This window comes from Mirounga angustirostris, unplaced genomic scaffold (assembly GCF_029215605.1).
Source record: "Mirounga angustirostris isolate CCGP_5_RB_7025 unplaced genomic scaffold, mMirAng1.0.hap1 SCAF_9, whole genome shotgun sequence".
Classification (NCBI taxonomy): domain Eukaryota; kingdom Metazoa; phylum Chordata; class Mammalia; order Carnivora; family Phocidae; genus Mirounga; species Mirounga angustirostris.
In genome coordinates, this window is record NW_026991717.1 from 7789883 (window position 1) to 7809454 (window position 19572).

Genomic DNA, 19572 nt, shown 5'->3' on the forward strand with positions numbered 1-19572 from the left:
ATTATTACTTCATAGGCTCCTGTGGGACCATCCGACATCTTGACTGACCTGGAGGTCAAGCTCATAAGGTGCCTGGTTCCTTCTCAGGGCAACATGGTGGCTTCTACTTAGGCCTCTCTGGTGATGCCAGTGTGTCCAGAGAACATGGATCAGGAAGACCAGTATATGTACCTAACAGGATGGGTCCCCTTGAGCAAGATGCCCAGAGTCAGTAGAGGGAAAAGAATACAGTAGAAAACCTTTGGTGTTATACAAATATAGGTTTAAATCCCAACTCTACTGCCATATCCTTACATGTATTACTTAACCTCACTGGGCTTCATTTCTCTCATCTGTAACATGGGAATAATAAATGACATTTTGCCAGGCTTGGGAAGATTAAATGGCATGCCATTTCCCATATGGACTACTCCAGTGCTGTGATAAGTTCTATCCACTCCTTCCACGGGCACCGATCAAGGGAAGTTGAATGCTGGTGAGACCATCATTTACTGGAGTCAGTCTTTCCCCCCTACTTCTACAACTTTGATAATGTTCACTTTCTTTCCGGCATTTCAAGGCTGAGTTGCATAGAACCTTGAGGTTTGACATTTCACACTCTACACACCTGCTCACTTTGAGATGTTTTCTCTCTCTTCAGCCTTCCCTAGTGTTTTCATATCTTTCTTGCCCTGTGGAAGGCAGTGGCGTACACACTCTTTTTGATGGAAATGTGCCTTGAATTGGCACAAGGGTAGGACAATGTGTTCTTTTTCCAATAGCTGTTTTGATAATGCTTGGCAGTGTATTGGTATTTTTGGCCAGAGTAGTGCATATTGAGACCATATCCTCAAGGAATGCTTTTCAATCTGTCCTAAGTCTCTTTTCTAGGCTGCATAGTTTGGATTTTCCATTGACGAAAAGCACTTCCCTTTCCTTGCTCACATGAAAGTTTATCTGTCCATTTTTTGGGCCACTCCTATCCCTTCATGTTGCCCAAGGCACATGCAAAAAGTCCGTTGGGATCTTCCTGTACTTAATGCCTTTTTTTAAAGCATTATATTGCCTGAGAGAACTTAGGATCATCTAAAAATCATAGGTACTCTGGTGTCATCCTCTTGGAGATCAATCATGCCAGGAGGTCCATTGAGGCTGGGGAGAGCAGGTGAAGAGTGAAGGAGCTCATGATGGGTGAAGTGTAAGGCGTTGGACCAGGTGGAGGATGGCACAAATCCTGAGAGACAAGACAGATAAAGTAGAGCCCACAGTCCAGTCAGGGGCACAGTGAACAAAAGCACCCCCAAGAAAGCCAGATCAGCTAAGAAGGATACTTGTCCTGTCTCTCTTTTGTTGTGAGTGTGTGGCCCTGAAGCAGGTGATTCTGCTCTCGATTCAGGAAGGATTTCCAAGAGATTCTGACCAGTCTCCCCTCCGTGATAATATAGCTCCTCAATTACCATGGAGACTTCCATTTTAAAAATAGCCATTGGGTGGAATCTTAGTGCAAAAAAAAAATATATCCAAATATATCATAGCAGTTGGTTCCCCACACCCTTGTGCCTATTTACTCCCTTGAGGATTTTCATCAGGTTTGACTTTTCCTTATGAAGAATGTGTTTATTCCTCCATATGTTCTATTGGCTTCAGCAATGAGTGATTCCCTGGTTGAATATGTGTTACATGGTCCTCTTGCTTCTTGGAGGAACAGAGTGTTGTAGTAGTTAGGTGTGTGGCTGCTGGAGGCATGTTGTCTGGTTCAAATCTCAGCTGTGCCTCCTAGTAACTGTGTAACATTGAGGAAGTTACTTCCCCTCTCTCTGTGCCTTTCTCTCATCAACAAAATCAGGCCAGTGTGGTACCTGCATCTTGAAGTTTATGTGGTCTAAAGGAAGTAAAACTTGACAGGTGCTCAGAACAATTCCTGGCACCTAGTGGGCCCTCAGAATGTGCTAGCTAAGATTTTTCTTTAGGGAGCTCTGAATCACACTGGCCTGCAGTTTACCTTTGTGGTGTTGGCTCTCCATGAAGGTACGTGAACAGTTTAGTCCACAGGTCTCTAAGTTCATAGTGTTGCCTCAAGGCTCAGAGATGCTTCTTCCAGGCTTCCCAGTTTATCTCCACATAGTTGTCAACTAGGCCCAGGACATTCTGTGTGTGTTCCACATCTGTCAGCTTCAAAAGACAAGGGAGTATCTAGCATCTGATTGCCTCAGTAAAGAATTAGTCAAAGAATGCAACAATTTTAGCATGTTGCCCTTGGTAGATTGAAAGTATTCTCTCTGGCCTTGGAGGGTTTTGCAAAATGGCACTTGAGTGTTTGGGACTCACTGAATAGACCTTCATTTGGACTTGCTTGCTAATCTCCCCAGTGGTCCTTTCTCTTCTCTTAGCTTGGGGTGTTTGCTTTTTGTTTTTGTTTTTTAATATATCCATATCCTACTTATGATAGGCTGAGATTTACCTGATTAGCCACACTTGTTTTCATTTTTTTTGTTGGGTTTTAAGGACCTGGGTATTTTGATTCAAAGAGTCTTATTTTCCCCAGGCTTCCAGTAAAATTTTTTTTTTTACATAGTATCTCAGGTTTTCTGTTGAGCCTTAGTTTTTAAATACCATTTCTCTCCATTTCAACAGAAATGGAGAATGTTAACAGTGCAATTGTATACCTGTTTGTCTTTTGCTTTGTTACTCCAGGATCAAATATAGAAGGATTAAAGCAGGGATCCCAAAGATTCTCCATCTGGCAGTTCCTAGTTTTGTAGTGGAATGGCATATTGATTGGGATAGGAGGCCCCTGTCCTTGTAATTCCTAGAAACCTCAGTCAACAGGGATGAAGGTTGGGGCACATAAACACTATTAACAGCTTCACCATTTCCTTGAAGGAAGAATCAGGTTGCTGGTGGAAATGTCTTGAACAAGGTCTTCCATTATCCATCCTTGACTGAACTTATGTCTGTCCTTTGAGATTTTATTGTGGTACAGTTCTCCTGTATGATCCAGAGTGCTTTGTAGCTTGAGTGGAGAAGACTCAACACAGCTCAGTTCTTAGATTTTCACTTTGAAAGAAACAGTATCCTTCATAGAGAGGACGTCCTTTTTACACTACCAATGGCCTTCTCTATGAATACCTTCCATGAAGATTTCTCATGAATACTCCACAATACGTCCAATGATGGGGAGTTCAGAACCTCCAATGGGCGTAAATATTTATCAGTGTGTAAATATTTATACTTTCTACAGTTTTATTTATCAAATATTATTTTCATTGAACAACTGGTACACATTTATGGTTTGGAAGACTTGATTTATTGTTAAGATGGCAATACTTGCCAAATCAACTTATATTCAACATGATCTCTGTCAAAAATCCAAACTGCCTTTTGCAGAAATTGACATGCTGGTCTTAAAAATCCCTTAAAATGCAAGGGACCCAGAATAGCTGAACAATCTTAAAAAAGAATAAAGTTGGAGGACCTAAACTTTTCAGTTTTAAAACTTAAAACAAAGCTACAGTAATTGAGATAGTGTGGTACTCAGCCTAAGCATAGACATATATATACATCAGAGGAATAGAGAGTCCCCAAAATAGACCCTTACATATATGTTCAATTGATTTTCAACAAGGTTGCCAAGACAATTCAATAGGATAGATAGTCTTTTCAACAAGTGGTGCTGGGACAATTAGATATTCACCTGCGAAAGAATGAAGTTGGAGCCCCTACCAGACAACATACACAAAGATTAACTTAAAATGGAACCAAGACCTAAATGAAAGATTGAAACTACTAAACTCTTAGAAGAAAATATAGGTAAAAATCTCTGTAGCCTTCGATTAGGTAATGGCTTTTTAGATATGACCCCAAAAGCATGAGAAACAAAAGAAAAATATATATACACATTGAACTTAATCAAAATAAAAAACTTTTGTGCTTCAAAGGACACCACCAAGAAAATGAAAAGACAGTGTACAGAATGGGAGAAAATATTTGCAAATCATGTATCTAATGAGGGAATTGTATCCTGATATATAAAGAACATTTATAACAACAAGAAAACACATGATCCAATTGAAAAACAGGCAAATGATTGAAACAGATATTTTGCTAAAGATATACAAAAGGCTAATAAGAACATGAAAAGAGGCTCAAAATCATTAGCCATTAGGGAAATGTAAAACCATAGTTAGGTATCACTTCATACCCATTAAGATGGCTATAATCAAAAAGTTGGACAAGGATAAGTGTTGGTGAGGATGGGGAGAAACCGGAACCTTCATACATTGCTGGTAGAAAGAAACACAGTGCAGTCACTTTGGGAAACACTTTGTCATTTCCTTACAACATTAAACACAGAGTTACCATATGACCCACCAATTCCACTTCTAGGCATATACTAAGAGAATTGAGAATAAGTGTCATGCAAAACCACAGTCCTGATACATGGATGAGCCTTGAAAACATTAGGCCAAGTGTAAGAGTCCAGACACAAAAAGCCATATATCTCATGAGTCTATTGATATGATTTGTCCAGAATAGGCAAATGCATGTGACAGAGAGTAGGTTAGTGGTGGCTGGGGGCGGGAAGGCGAGAGGGATGGGGAGTGACTGCTGATGGGTCTGCATGGTTTTGTTTGTTAGTCTGTGGGAGGATGATGAAAATGTTCAGGAATTACATAAGGTAATAGTTGTACCGTTTTTGAATGTACTAAAAAATCACTGAATTCTGAACTTGAAAAGGGTACATTTTATGGTTTGTGAATTACTTATCAATTTTTTTAAAATTCAAAAAAAAATAGCAAACCTATGTGGACACTGCCCAACACAAACAGATGCCTGCATCTTGCATGGGCCCTTGTTGCTAGATTATAGAGATTCTTAGAAGAGGGCCGAGGGGCTGGCTTGTTATAACGGTGTTGAGGGCCTGGGTACTCAAGGACATGGCTAGTTGCCAATGGGTGTGGACCTACTTCAGCATTCTAACAATGGTATGAACGTACTGGTACATATCCACTGACTGTTAGCTCTTACCTGTGCCCGAATCCTATGACTTCCATATCCAACCGGGAGCAACAGAGAGCATATACGCCTCACACGCGACTTGAATGTGACCATCATAACACCAAGAAGTTTGAGCTCTGAAGACTCAGAATCCCTAAGTCTGTGCATCAGGAGTTGATAAAATAGCACTCCAATCAATATTTTTGAGTAGGGTCTCACAGAAAATGGTGGGGAAGTCCCTAGTTCTATTGAATTATAATGCAATGTGGAAGCTCCTCTCTCTCTCTCATTGCTGCCCCCACTCCATCACTGAGAGGGGTCATTGTATTTCACAGGAAGCCTCTGTTGTCTGTCCCAGTGCCATTTCCTCATCTGAGTTCAGAATTACATGAGCTTATCCCAGGTCTCGGAGATATGTCATCTTGGAGGTAGACTGTCCCAATTTAGTAATGTCCTCAGCCATTCATCAAACCCATACCCACAGCAGCTTTGTGTGATGGAGTCCACTCTATTCCTCCCAGGGAAATAAATACATGACCCAATGCATAGGAAGTGAAATTCACATGCAAGAAGAGAAGACGTCTACATGTTATTTATTCAGTGATATCCTGTCCCATTGCAAAAGTGTTTGAGGCGGTTTTCACAAATGTAGGCAAGCAGTGAAACAAGAGGAATGAAGGGGGTTGACAATATCTGGAAATAGGGGAAATAAGTGTAAGGACATAAAATAAAACTAGTGGCAAGAGTAGATTTTAAGAGTGTGCCGCTAGAGGGACATCCCAGTGGCCAAAGCACGGAGGTAAACCTCACGGGCTATAGGCAGCTGTTCAGAGGAAGAATAACTTTTCCAAATGCTGTGGCCTAACAGAAGCTTCTCCCACAGCACCTCATAAAGAACAGAGTGTGGGCTGCAAAACTATACTCACCATCATCCTGAAAATAGATCCAATGGTGCACCTCTTAGGAGTGTTGGTTAAAATATCCTTTGGGCTTCAGCGCCCAAACCCACTTCACAAAGTGGGGGTGGATGGGTAGGTGGAGGAGAGAAATCTTTCAGGAGCTCCCGCAGGAACATTGTCTTACTCTGGCGAGACCCAGGCAATCCTAGCAAATGGGAAGCCTTTGGGGAAGTCATTGTTGAGGCCTGATGGGATTGTCACCCCCCCCATCCCAGTACAGCAATCTGGGGCCTCACTGGTCAGCTGTTGCAGCCAGCAGTGCCCTTCCCATCCCACTGCCACCCCTGCCCAGGCTTTTCTTCCCAGGCTTCTTGGAACTTGATCATGTGAGGCAGTAAATCATTGAAGTCCAGAACAAATCTCATTTGACATTTTTATCTTGACTCTTCTGGGGGCCTTTAATTAGCATGATTGCCGTGTAGGAGATTGCTCAGATGGAATCTGCACTGCTCTTGGTTGGCATAATGGTTATTGAAGTTTCTCGAGTTTCTGTTCCTGTTCATCCAGGAAAGACTCTGATTAAAAGTGATTAAAACCCCTTAATATGGTCTAATAAGGGGCGGTTGGCAGTGCATTGACATGGATTTAAAAAATGCATCAGAACATGGACTCATATAATTATCAAAAACTTACTCCTAAGAGTTCATGATGGCTTGTCTGCCACCCTGGATCCCCCAGCATCATGGAACCCATGGCCACTGCATAGTAATGCTCCGCTGGCGTGGCCACTGCCCCACAGCCAGGACGTTCTCAGCCCTTGTTAATAGTCCATGGGCTTTAGGGAGCATCAGAATATATTATGACTGATGATAGAACTCTGGTTAGCATTAAGAGTCCCGATTCCCCTTGTTTCTGATTCCCCTAGCTGTGTTGAAATTTCCTGCTCCTGTAGAACACACCATGGCAGCGGTTCTCAACCAGGGTGACTCAGCCGCCCAGCAGACATGTGAGAATGTTTGGAGACAGAGTTGGTTGTCCTGATGGGGTGGAGGATGCTACTAGTATCTAGTGGGTAAGGGATGCCGCTAAACATTCTACAGTGCACTGGATAGCCCCCACAATCAAGAACCATCTGGCCCCCCAGCTTAATAACATTGGGGCTATGAAATCCTGCACTATAACTTTCAAAGCAGATATCCACAATTACCTTGCTTAAAGCTCAGAATGGCTTAGTGATGGAGAAGGTGTAAAAGTTTTATCTCCATTTTACAGATTGAAAAATCAAAGCTTGGAGAGAGAATAATCCTCCTTTCCCTCAGGGCTGGGCCATCTAGCTCTCATTGTATTGCCACTCACACAGATTGCGTGGGATGACGTGAACTTTGGGGTCTCTACAAGTGTCCAGAAGGGGTATAGGTTTTACCTAAAGGCTTATGGCACATCTCTGGAGAAACTGTGACCCCAGGTGTCTTATGTAGGAAATGTACCCCAATTTCTTATCTTTCCCCTGGATAGCAAAGAACACATAGCCACAAAAAGTACTATAAAAACGTAAGACTTTGTCACACTGGATACTTGGGGAGGAGTAAGGTTATTATAGTGGGTAAAGACATGATTATTTGCACAGTCTGATACCAGTTGACACATTCACATGCTTTGGGGGCCCTGGTGGTTACATAATGTGTGAGAGTCTGTTGTGACAATAGGGAGGGGTGTGTTTTTGAAATTAAGAGCACATGATCTGCCAAAAAGCATCCATATAAAAATGCACCCCTTACCTATCTGTGTGTCCATCTGGGTGTATATTTGCAGGTGGAATACCTTCCAGAGCTTATCAATTTAGTGGGATGATAAACCTGAGAAGGGTCACACAGCATGGTAAGAATGTAACTATAATCACACTATCATTGCCTGGGGATTTTAAAGGATTTGTGGCATTAAGAGACTGTGAGAGAGGGTTCAAAGCAAATGTCTCCCTTCTTAGGGCACACATGACTGTCATTGCACATTGCCTATGGGTCACATTTGCAATGAGCATCTAATCTGTGCTGATTGTGGCCAGGCACTTCCCATACATATCTGTAACCCCGTGGTTATCACCATTATAATGACCCCCACTCTACAGTTGAAAGACCGAGCTCAGGAGGGGTATGACGTCACTTGTGCATGATCCATACCTTGTTGACCACAGAAGTAGAAGTGAAACTTGGGATGGGCTCCTTCTCCTTTACCGTGTTGCCATGTTAACCATTCATGGCAGTTGTATTTTACTCTTTGCTCCTCAATCAAGAAAAATATTCTCATCCTCATTTGAAGAGGAAACAGGGCCACTAAGGCATTGAGTGAGTTGACTATGATAACAGTTTAGAGCACAGAAATCACATCTCCTGCCTCCCAAGGCAGCCAGTGTGCTTGGAGGGATTATAGACACAGGGAAATCCCCAGAGAATTCATCCACACATACAAAAGTTTCTGCGATAAATTGACCCGACATTAGTCTCTGTTCTTTTACTGATCTTATCAAGGCTAAAGCAGCTCTGCTCTGAATGGAGTGTGCTACAGTGCTCAGAGCTGAGAATTACTCCATGTGCTACAATGCATAGCTTGAAGAGCATCATTTAATGGCGGGTGTCTTGCCTCAGGTCTGGTGAAGTAAAGTCAAGGGCGCATAAGGTTCTTAATTCCTATTCTGAGTGTTGCCACACTTCCTTTAAAGGTTGCAGGCAAGCTCTCCTGGTGTGTGCTGGAAGATACCTGCCCTCCCACACCTGCTCCTTTCTAGGTGGTCCCAGTGTTGCTACTATTCCTCTCATCAGTCACACTGGAGAGAGACTGGGCACTGCCCAGACCCCACCTCCTCTCCCACATTTAATCAGATGCTAAATTTCTGATTTGCCTAAGTTAGCTTTGCATCTCTCTGGCACCCATCCCCCCGGGCTCTCCTGCCATGATCCGGGCCCTAATTTACCACTGTCCAGACTGTCATGGGTCACCCTTTAACCCAGGGGGCCCCACACTCTACAGCCCGCAACCCTAATCTAGGCCACCACCTGTTTTTGCACAGTGCGAGAGCTAAGAAAGTTTTTTATATTTTTAAATGGTTGGAAAAATATCAAAAGAAGAATCATCTTTCGTAACACATGAACATGATATGAAATTCAAATTTCAGTGTCCATAAATAAAGTTTATGGGAACACAGCCACACTCATTCATTACCAATCATCTGTGGCTGCTTTCACTTGACGGCAGAGTTGAGTAGTTACAACAGAGATTGGGTGGCCCGTAAAGCCGGAAATATTTACTATCTGGCCCTTGACAGAGAAGGCTTGCTGGCCTCTGCCCTATCCTGCTTACCACCACCCCTCTCTCTCTTCCATTCACCTTCAACTGCTCTCAGGCCATTCCCTCTTTCAGATCCTTCGGGACTCACCCATCACCCAAGCTTTTGAAGTTCTTCAAGATCTGCCCCAAGCTAATTGTCTCCATTTATTTTCCAGTGAGAACCCCTGGCACTTCCTCAGGTGTATCTTGTCCCTCCCCACTAAGATCATCACTCCCGTGGTTCTTTCTGCTGGGAATAACTTTCCTTTCCATCTCCTTACATGGAAATCTTCTTTCTCCTTCAAGCCTCACCGAAAAAGCCACCTGCCCCAAGGAGGTTGAGTCTCCCACTGTAGTTAACCTCTAGCAATGCCCTAATGCTCCCTTGGCACTGCTTTCCTGATGGGAGGTCTTTTCTGTTTCAGCCAAGGCCAGAGGACCCTAACCAGGGTTGAGGTCCCAAGGGTAGGGGTGCCCTGCGCCCCCGTCACATAGAGTTGGCGAGTGCAGGCCGAGTGTGTCTGCCTGATCAGGGGCTCCCTGCTCCCGAGGATCCTGTCTTCCCCAGGGGTGTCATTCCTGTGAATTTACAGGAGGTTTGTTCTCCCCAAACTATGTGACATTGTTTTGAAAGTGGGGAACAGAATTTTACATTTGGGAATTTACATTTGATTTTTAGCATTAAGTGGTGGGGCCATTGTCATTAGTGGATACATCATTTAAGCTAAATCTCTTATCCATGAATCCACCCATGCCATATCTATTGATCCCTCATCTATCTCTCTTCACTTATCCATCCATCAGTCTTCAGCTATCTGTCATCAGTTCATAGCAGTCTTGTCTTCTGTGTTGTCTCCACTACCGTCACTTGATTGGCGAAGTCCCATTTTTGTGAGGTTACTCACAGGTTGTCCCCAGTACTGTTTTCTGAATGCCCCTGCTGAGCTTATTCCCATTTCTCCCTTCCTCCTGCTTTAGGTTCCAGCTGAATCATACTCTTTGCTTTTCTGGAAGGACATCCCTGTCTTAGTTTGCTAGGTCTTATATAACACCGTTCCACTAATTGGATAGCTTAGAACAACTTTTACTGTCTCACAGGCCAGAAATCCAAGGCCAAGGTGGTGGCAGGGCCACACTCCCTCTGAAGACACCAGGGAAGGATCTGTTCCATGCCTCTTTCCTGGCTGCAAGTACTTTGCTGACACTCTTGGGCATTCCTCGTAGACACATCACCCCAATCTCTGCCTTCATGTTCATATGGTATTGTGTATGTGTATGTGTATGTATGTGTGTCTCTACCCAAATTTTCCATTTTTATAAGGTCACAGTCATAATGGATGAAGGCCTGCCCTCATGGCCTCACCTTACCTTGATCATCTGCAAAGACCCTGTTTCCAAATAAAGTCATATGCTAAAGTGCTAGGGTTATTTTTGGGAGGGGGGCACAAAGAAACCGGTAATAATCCCCCCCAAGCTGCTCCCACCATTTGGAACACCCCCCTCCCCCTGCCAGGTTTTCTGCCTAGAGACCATGTATACCGCCTCCTCGTCCCCTTGCATGTGATCACTCCTCCACTGAACCCCCCACCCAGCTCTGGGTGGGTTCCTCTCTCTTGACACTCACTAAAGTATATCCTATATCGAAGCATTTGTTTTAAGAGTCTAGTTGACTGTAAACTACTCCCCTCCTTTTTTTTTTGGCTCCTGGAAGATAGATACTCAGGTATTTGGAAAAAATATTGCTAGGTAAGCTTAGGCAGGTGTATCCCTCACATTCTTGGCACTGGGTTTTAAGCTTCTCGTCTAGGGCAGTAATTATGTCTTATTCATCCTGGTATTCCCTTTTCCTTTTTCCAGTTCTGAACACAGATGCCCATGAGCATAGGCAGCCTCTAGCATGGGTCAGCCATTTGGAGATTTGGAACACAATGGGAGCAGGGATTTGAGTGTGTATTTGCTGGTATCTGTCACAGTGCCTGTCATTGCAAAATGCTGATGCTTTGTGACCTGTACAACATATATCTGCTACTGTTAATTTGGGTCTTTAGGGAGATCGTGACACCTCCACTGTCCAAAATGAGTCTTTTTTGTATGTGTGTATATGCATGCTTTGATTAAAGAAATTAAAGAGGGTCCCCCAAAAGGTTAGGAACTTTTGCTCTATACAGATATATGGTAGGACCCTTTTCCTCTGTCTTCTTTTCATCTTCTCCCACCATCTTCAATATCTTATCATCATCACTAATCATAGGAATTCAGAGCCAGAAAAGCAACTCACAAGTTTATATTATTTAATTGTTAGGGCTATAAATTTAGAATGCACCAGCTCTCTGATCCTATTAGCCAAACCCTGCTCCAAGATAATCTTCTTAAAATTGATACCACCCAGGGATTTGGACTTTGTTGATTACATTTCCTGCTAGACTCTGGCACTTGCCTTTTGTTCCTTGAATCTTAAACAATATGATCATGACCCTGAGGAGTGTAGTCCCCTTGGGGTACCAGACAGACTTGAGGACTATGGTTCTGGGAGGGCCACACAGTAAGGTCAGGGGTAGGAGGCATTGATGCTAAGATAACAATTTTGGTTTCTTTCCTTACCTCACAGAGATATTTTGAGGCTAACATAATCATTATTTAAAGTTTTTGGAAGAAGTAATGCCTTGCAAATGCCAAGATACTATTGTGGAACCTCAAAATAATGTGGCATATTGTTATACAGATTCACGCACATACACGAGTCATGTCACATGCTCCTAAAAAACAAGTTTTCTATTCTCTAAAATCCTGGGCTGTCAGGTGGGAAAATAGGGAGAGCTGTTGCATATGCATCCTGCCTGGGTTTCAACATAGCAGAGGGGTTAAGTGCAGATTCTGACTCAGTAGGTTTGGAATAGAGCCTGAGATGCTTCATTTCTAGCAAGCTCTCAGGTGATGCTGCTATTGCTGGTCTAAGAACCACACTTTGAGGAGTCAGGGATTAGAGGATGGAGAAACCACCCTAGCTACAGGTGGGTGAAGAGAAGCCAACAGAAAGAAGGGTAGTAGAAAAGTAGGAAGATGAACAGAGTGGCACAGTATTATCAATGTCATAGGGGATACGAGTGGGTGAAGGTGCCACATGTGTGGAATGATCAAGGTAAAGAGGAATGGAGAAAATCTGGTCGTGGAGCAATCATTGGTGACGTTCAAGAGGGTAGTTTCTCTGGCGGGAATAGAACTTAGATTATGGAAAGTTAAGCATGAATGATCTGTGAGGCAGTGGAATCAAATTATAGTTGGAATCAAATTATGCAAAATGTTGGTGCCCAAAGGAACTAAGGATATGGAATGATAGCAAACAGTATGGTAGAGTGGAGAACATTGCTCCACCATTTAGATTGTAAGTCTGGGAGTCTGTGTCTGGGTTTGATACATATGCACATACCAAACGATAGAGGTGTGACCATATATAGATTTCTGCAGAAAGAGGAATAGAACAGGAGAGAGGAAAGATGCTAGAGATAGGAAATAATTGAAGAAGGAAGTTGGAGATAGGATTGAAGGCATCACTTAAATGGTTAGCTTTGGAAACAAGGAAAATACATGTTTTCTCTTATGTAGAAAGAAAGAAAAATAACTGGGTTCTGGTCAAGATGGTTGCTTTCATAATGAGTTCATGCTTTAGTGCATGTCTGTTGCTCCAAACATAAAATAACGACAGAAAAAAATAAAAAGACATAGCTAGCCTCCCCCCAGCTCCACCTGCCAACAAGGTAAATAACCTGGTGGACCAGAAATAGTACAGAAATAAAAGATGATGGGCAGAGCTACAGCCAATTCCATGCTAGGCTTGAAGTCTGGAGGCAAAAAGTAGTGGGGATGGGAATTTAGCTCTGGAGGGATCTGCAGAACTACATGTGTTCCCAGTTGTTAGGGGATTCACTTCACTGCTTGAAGTTATGGGCTGGGGACAAACTTCCACACTGATGAAAAGAGTCTGAAAAAATTAATATTGTCATTCCCTGTCTGGGAGTACAGGAAATAGGAATCTGAGCCTAAGGAAGTGGGCGAGAGAGGATAAAGATACAGCCTTTTAGAAGATGAACTAAATTAGGTCACCCAACTAGCTGAAGACATTCTGCTATATCCTTAGTACTACCATGTTGGGGCCCTAAGCCATCATGATAGGATTAGTTCAAAATCGATGTTGTAAGCACCCAGGGTGGAGGCAACAGTAATAACAACAACAACATTAAACAATGATGAGTGGAAAAGGAAAAGAAAAAAAAAGAGAGAAGGAAAAAAATTTTCCTACTCTAAATGAATTACAATGGAAAAGCATTAGACACATGGGGAAAAAAAACCTAATGATAAGGATGCTTGTTATCGTGACTTATTCAACACTATTCTGGTGATCTTAGCCAATGCAATAAGACAAGAAAAGAAATATAAGAATTGGAAAGACAGATAGATGATTGCCTTATCATGAATGATGTGATCACCCTACAGAGAACCTCAAAGAACTATAGAACTAACTAGAGAGTTCAGCAAAATTCTGAATACAAGATGAATAAACAAAAATCAATATATTCCCTAAACACCATTAGATAATTTAACTGAAAACAAATCACATTTACAATACCAAAAATGGAATAGAACTAAAAAAAAAAAAAATGAGGCTTTTAAAATAGTATATATCTCACAAAGATATGCAAGATTTTATGTAAAAATACAAAACATTATTAATAATATAAAAGAAAAATAGTAAGTGGAACATATATCTTCTTCATGAGTAGGAAAAACCAGTATAATAAAGTTGTTGATTATCCCCCAACTCTATAAATTAAATATAATCTTAATAAAAATCCCAGCAGGGGTTTTGAAGACACTTACTTGATAAGCTTATTCTATAATTTATGTGGAAGAATGAGAGACAAAGAGTAGCTAAGGTATTTTTTTTAAAAAGAAGATCAAGATTGAGATTTGTTTTAGTAGACAAAAGGACGTTATAAAGTTGTAGTAATTAGGAGGGGATACAAAGAGGCCGAAGTATAATAATATTTTTTAAGCACTCAGAAAACATACATATGTTTGTATATAGGTATATAAATCTAGACAGACAGATGTATGGGTATGTGTGTATTTTTGATATATCATTGCTAATCAGCATGAAAGGGAAGAATGATTCTGTAAAGCCACATGAAAAAAAGTAAGGTTATAGTATTACCTCATACCAGTCACAAAATAAATTGGAAATCTGGGTGAAATTTGAAAGTAGAACTGTTCATTTTAAAATAGTTTTAGATATACAAAGAATTGTAATGGTAGTACAGAGAATTCCCTTATACCCCTCACCTAGCTTCCCCATTGTAATCATTCTGTATTGCCATGATACATTTGTCACAACTAAGAAACCAACATCAGTACATAGCTATTTACTAAACTCAGTACTTTATTCTGATTCATTGGTTTTTCCCCAAATGTCCTTTTTCTGTTCCAGGATCTCATCCAGGACACCACATTACATTTAGTTATCATGTTTTCTTTGCCTCCTTTGACCTATGACAGTTTCTTAGACTTTCCTTGTCCTTGATTACCTTCACAGTTTTGAGCAGCAGATTCTATGCAGAATGTCTTCCAATTTAGGCTTGTCAGTTGGGGTCTTGGGTTTTAGGAGGAAAGACCACAGAGGCGAGTGCCATTCTCATCACATCACATCCAAAGTATGTGCTTATCACATGGCATCGCTGATGATGCTCACCTTGACCACCTGGCTGAGGCAGGGTTTGCCAGGATTCTCCACTGTAAAGTTACATTTCCCCTCTGCCATTCTCTTTGAAAGTAACCTAATAAGCAAAGCACATACTCACAGTGGGGAGTTAAGCTCCACCTCCTTCAGTGAGGAGTCTCTACATCAATTATTTGCAATTCTTCCCTAGGGTAGATTGTTAAATGTAGTACTTTTAAAGGAAAGGAGAATATCATTTGACTTTGAGGAGGGAAAATCTTCTTAAGATATAGATTATGAATATCATAAACGGAAAGATTAATGCATTTGACTACATTAATTTAAAAACAAATCTATATAAGATGCCATATACTAAGTTAAAAGACAAACTGGACTAGAAGAACATAATTTCAACCCATGTATCCAACAAAAAATTTGCAAACAGAATAAATAAACTCATACAAATCCAACAGACCAACAACCTATTATATGTAGATATATACTTTACATATATTTATATACACATTTATGTATGTGTGTGTGTATGTATATATATATATATACACACACACAGTGAGTAAAGGATATGAATAGACAATTCACAGATCAGGAAGCTCCAACTGAGATGATGCACAACTTCAATAGTGATCAGGGAAATGCACCTTAAAAGTGCAAGGAGATAACATCTACCACACATCAAATAATATCAGATATGGGGATACAGGGTAAGAAGTTCACCCGTTTAGTGATTATAGAAGTATGAGTACCATCACTTTGGGGAAACATTTAAGAACATGCTGAAGGATTTATATGCACTAAATTATAAGGATATCCTACAAAGCCATTCTTCTCAAACATTTTTTTGCACACAGATTGCCTGAAGAGCTTGTTAAAATGCAGATGTTGATTCAGTGGGATCTGAGAGTTTCCATTTTTTACCAAACTCCCAGTTGTTGCTGCTGCTCCGCATGCCCACACTTTGAGTAACAAACCTCTAGAGTAGAAGTCAGCAAATGATGGCCCACCCAAATGTGGCTCCCATCTGTTTTTGTAAATAAAGTTTTATTGGAACACGGTCATTTGTTTGTGTGTTGTCTATGGCTGCTTTCTGACTACAATGGCAGAATTTAGTAGTAGCAACAGAGATTTGGTGATTTGTATAAAGCCTAAAATATTCATTGTCTGTCCCTTCATAGGAAAATTTTGCCAATTCTGCTCTAGAGAAACTCTCCCACATGCACATAAAGAGACTTATGTAATATTTATTGCAACTTTTTTTAATATTGACAAAATGGAAACAAATCTCAGTTGGTTGAACAGATAAATAATTTGCAGTATATTCACATGGTGGATTATATCAGTTACAATTAATGAATGAGAGCTACATGGCTCAACATGGATAATCTAGAAAACATCCCTTGTTTAGGCAAAACAATACTATAATTTGCTTACCATTATGTACCAATGTAGCAAAATTATTCAAAGATGCTTAGCAATGATAATCCTCTATTTCAGGGAAGTGGTTAACTCTGGTTTGGGATAAAAACAGGAACAGGATCATGGACAGACTAATTTGGGTTCTCAACCATAGCTATAATGTATTATTTCTCTCAAATTTTGTGAAGAAGATATGAGAATATTATAAGCTGTTAATACTGGGTGGTGGGTACATGGTTTTGCTATTCCCTAGATTTTTCAGGTATTTTCAGATATTTCAAACATTTGAAAAGAATAAAAAGAATCAAGAATGGGAAAAATATGCTGAATATAAAGACAGGATTTTGCAGTTCAGGGGAGATGAAGATTTTTAATACCTGACGCTTCCTCTCCTCTCAGTTAAACAAGAGGAAGTGTTCCGACATCATAGATCGTCCTTTATGTAGTTAATTTTGAGAATGGTGAACATGCGACTAATTTTACTCCATGCCTTATGGAGTATTTTGATTTTAAGAGGTCACTTCATCCACATCTTGGAGTGTAAGGAATTTCCCTTTCTCTGGGACTAACATTTTACTCCTTTCAGCCAAGATTCACTTATTATTGGGACAATCTTTGTGATGCCAAGGTTGGAGCCCCCGGGCACATCCTCCTACATCTAAATGCAAGCCTTGACATGTCCATCAGGGAAGAGTCATAAGAGCCTTCAAGATTCCTTCAGGGACCAGCCTCTGGCTGTTGTCTGAGGATCTCAGTGTTCTGTGCCCTTTTGTGTCACCCGGGTGTGGATGCCCTCCCACTGTGACTTCCTGTGGGCATGACTCCATGAGCCAAATCACATTTGGGGTACATTCAGCCTCAGCCCCCTCCCTCAGCATCTGCACACAGCTGGAACCAGACTTGGCACATGGACCAGGGCAGTCCCATCATTTATTTTCCAAGTTGTATTAAGTCAACTTTACAAGAAGAGGTACTGCATTCTGAAGTTGGGGATCCAGTTCCACCCTCTTAGCCAGGAAGCGTACAGGAGGGACATTTCAGTTCCAAGAATATTTTTGTGTCCTTTGGAACCCTTTGTAGCAGGTTTGTCAATATAAGGATGTGGGGATAATTAGGTCAAATCATGTCCCATGGAATATAACGACTGTATGAAGAGACCTGCTAGGTGATACTTGACAACCTTTGGTCAGGTGCCTTATACACATAAGCACTGTGGAACACACAGCTGGCTGATGATATAGTGTCACTTTGTCCCCCAACAGCAGCGTTGTAAATGGTCTTCAGCATGTCTTCTCATTGGGACTTTTGTTTTGAAACTCAGTGCCCTCTTACCCATGCGATTCAGTTCCTGAAGGATCTCTACTCTCTAAGTTTGTCCCTTGGACGTAGGTTTTCAGCTCCTTCTTTATAACTATTAACCATGACCAGAGGGAGCATAAGTTTGGTCATGACAGGGACAGTCAGCAAGGCTTGCTGAGATGGCATTCCCTGATCTTTAATGCACAGCTCATAACCTAATGCTGGCTTTATATTTATTGTCAAGTTTTAAGCTCAAATGCTAAGGCAAACCATGCAGGTATTGGAAGTAAGTGGAGGGGTCGGATGGAGGCTAATAGGGAGTGGTAGAGTATATGGCAAAGTGGAGAACACATGCCCTGTCTAAATTGAGTGAGCACCGTGTTGCTCTGGCTGATTTGCACTGTGCAGAAATAGCTGGCCCAACATTGCCAGAACTCTTGGATTTTCAAGGGAAGCTACAAATACAGAAATTTTAAATGTGAAATCTCCCAAGTTCTAAATGTTGGCAACTAAGTAAAAAATTTTAAAAAGAAATTGTGCTGAAAAAAGACACATCCTAGAGCCACATATGGCCTATAGGTTAGGTTTGCAACCTCAGAATAAAAGAAGAAGAGCTATGAGAATTTTAAGCAATTTTTAAGAGAATTTTAAGCAAGCTAAGTCGTGGCCAGCAAGGCTAGGCATTTTAATGTCACCCACCTGGGTCATTGCCACCTGCCTTCTACTGAATCTAATGGCAGGAGAGAAGGAACCTAGATAGAAAACAGTGCAGTAGCCACATCAGGAGGCAAAGGTACAGAACAAAGTAACCCTAGTCCTATCCCAGGGACTGCTAGGACTCTTTGGTGGCCTTCTTTCCATAACCTTGGAGAGGCCACCACCCAAGCGGGAAATGAAGCAAGAGATACCTGTCATGAGGGAGCTTTTCTTTACCATAATATACTCTTTCCTGACCCTTCTTCTTTTTTATTTTTTTAAAGATTTTATTTATTTATTTGAGAGAGAGAATGAGAGACAGCACGAGAGGGAAGCGGGTCAGAAAGAGAAGCAGACCCCCCCGCCGAGCAGGGAGCCCGATGCAGGACTCGATCCCGGGACTCCAGGATCATGACCTGAGCTGAAGGCAGTCCAGTCACTTAACCAACTGAGCCACTCAGGTGCCCTTTCCTGATCCTTCTTGTTCACATAGTGGCCTAGTGCTCCACATAGTGGAGGGTGCTGGGGAGAGAGTTCTTCCTGGCGCCATGCTTGGCATCCCAGGGGTATTCTCAGATATTCCACACTCTTGCTATGGGTGTGACTATGTTCTGGATAATTGTTCTTCTCTCCAAACTCATTAGCATCTCTCTTTCATTGGGTTTACTTTTCATCCTTCCTAAGCTGAACTCCTAAAAGTTCCATCAAAATGAAGGAGTCAATGGGTAGATAGAGTTTGGGTTTCTTTACTTGGAAAGTACGAATGCATGCAATGTGTTACTGTAAGAGTGGTGGGTGTGGCAGGGCCGAAAATGAAACAGGAAAGGTTAGACCAGGTGTCTGCTGGTGGTGGGCAGGGACAGGCCGGGGATGCTCATCTCCCTGGCTAGGGAAGCTGTTGGTGAGGAAAGAACACTCTAGCCCTCCATCCAGGCCTTGCAGAGGGAGCCATATATACAGCCCTGTCCCCACCACTGCTGCCTTGACTTCTATGTCAGCCTCTTTTCCCTGGATATGGATTTTTCAACAAATAGAAGCCATATTGCAAAGTAGTTCATGATAAAGACTTTGGGGTTATGAAAAGCTTGGTTCAACATCAGACTGCCACAAAGTGAACTTGGTTGGTTGGTTGGTTTTTAAAAATGTATTATTGAGCCTTTGTTTTCCCACAGTTAAAATGGAGTTCGTAATAGCAGCCTTTTAAAGATATTGGGGGACACTGGATTAGCTGTC

General features: G+C 41.6%; 1 protein-coding gene across 3 annotated transcripts in view; it reads left to right on the plus strand.

Moving 5' to 3' along the window:
* Positions 1 to 19572, plus strand: part of NTRK3 (neurotrophic receptor tyrosine kinase 3) — a 380910-nt gene that overhangs the window by 258338 nt on the left and 103000 nt on the right. The gene's annotated exons all lie outside the window — the stretch shown is intronic.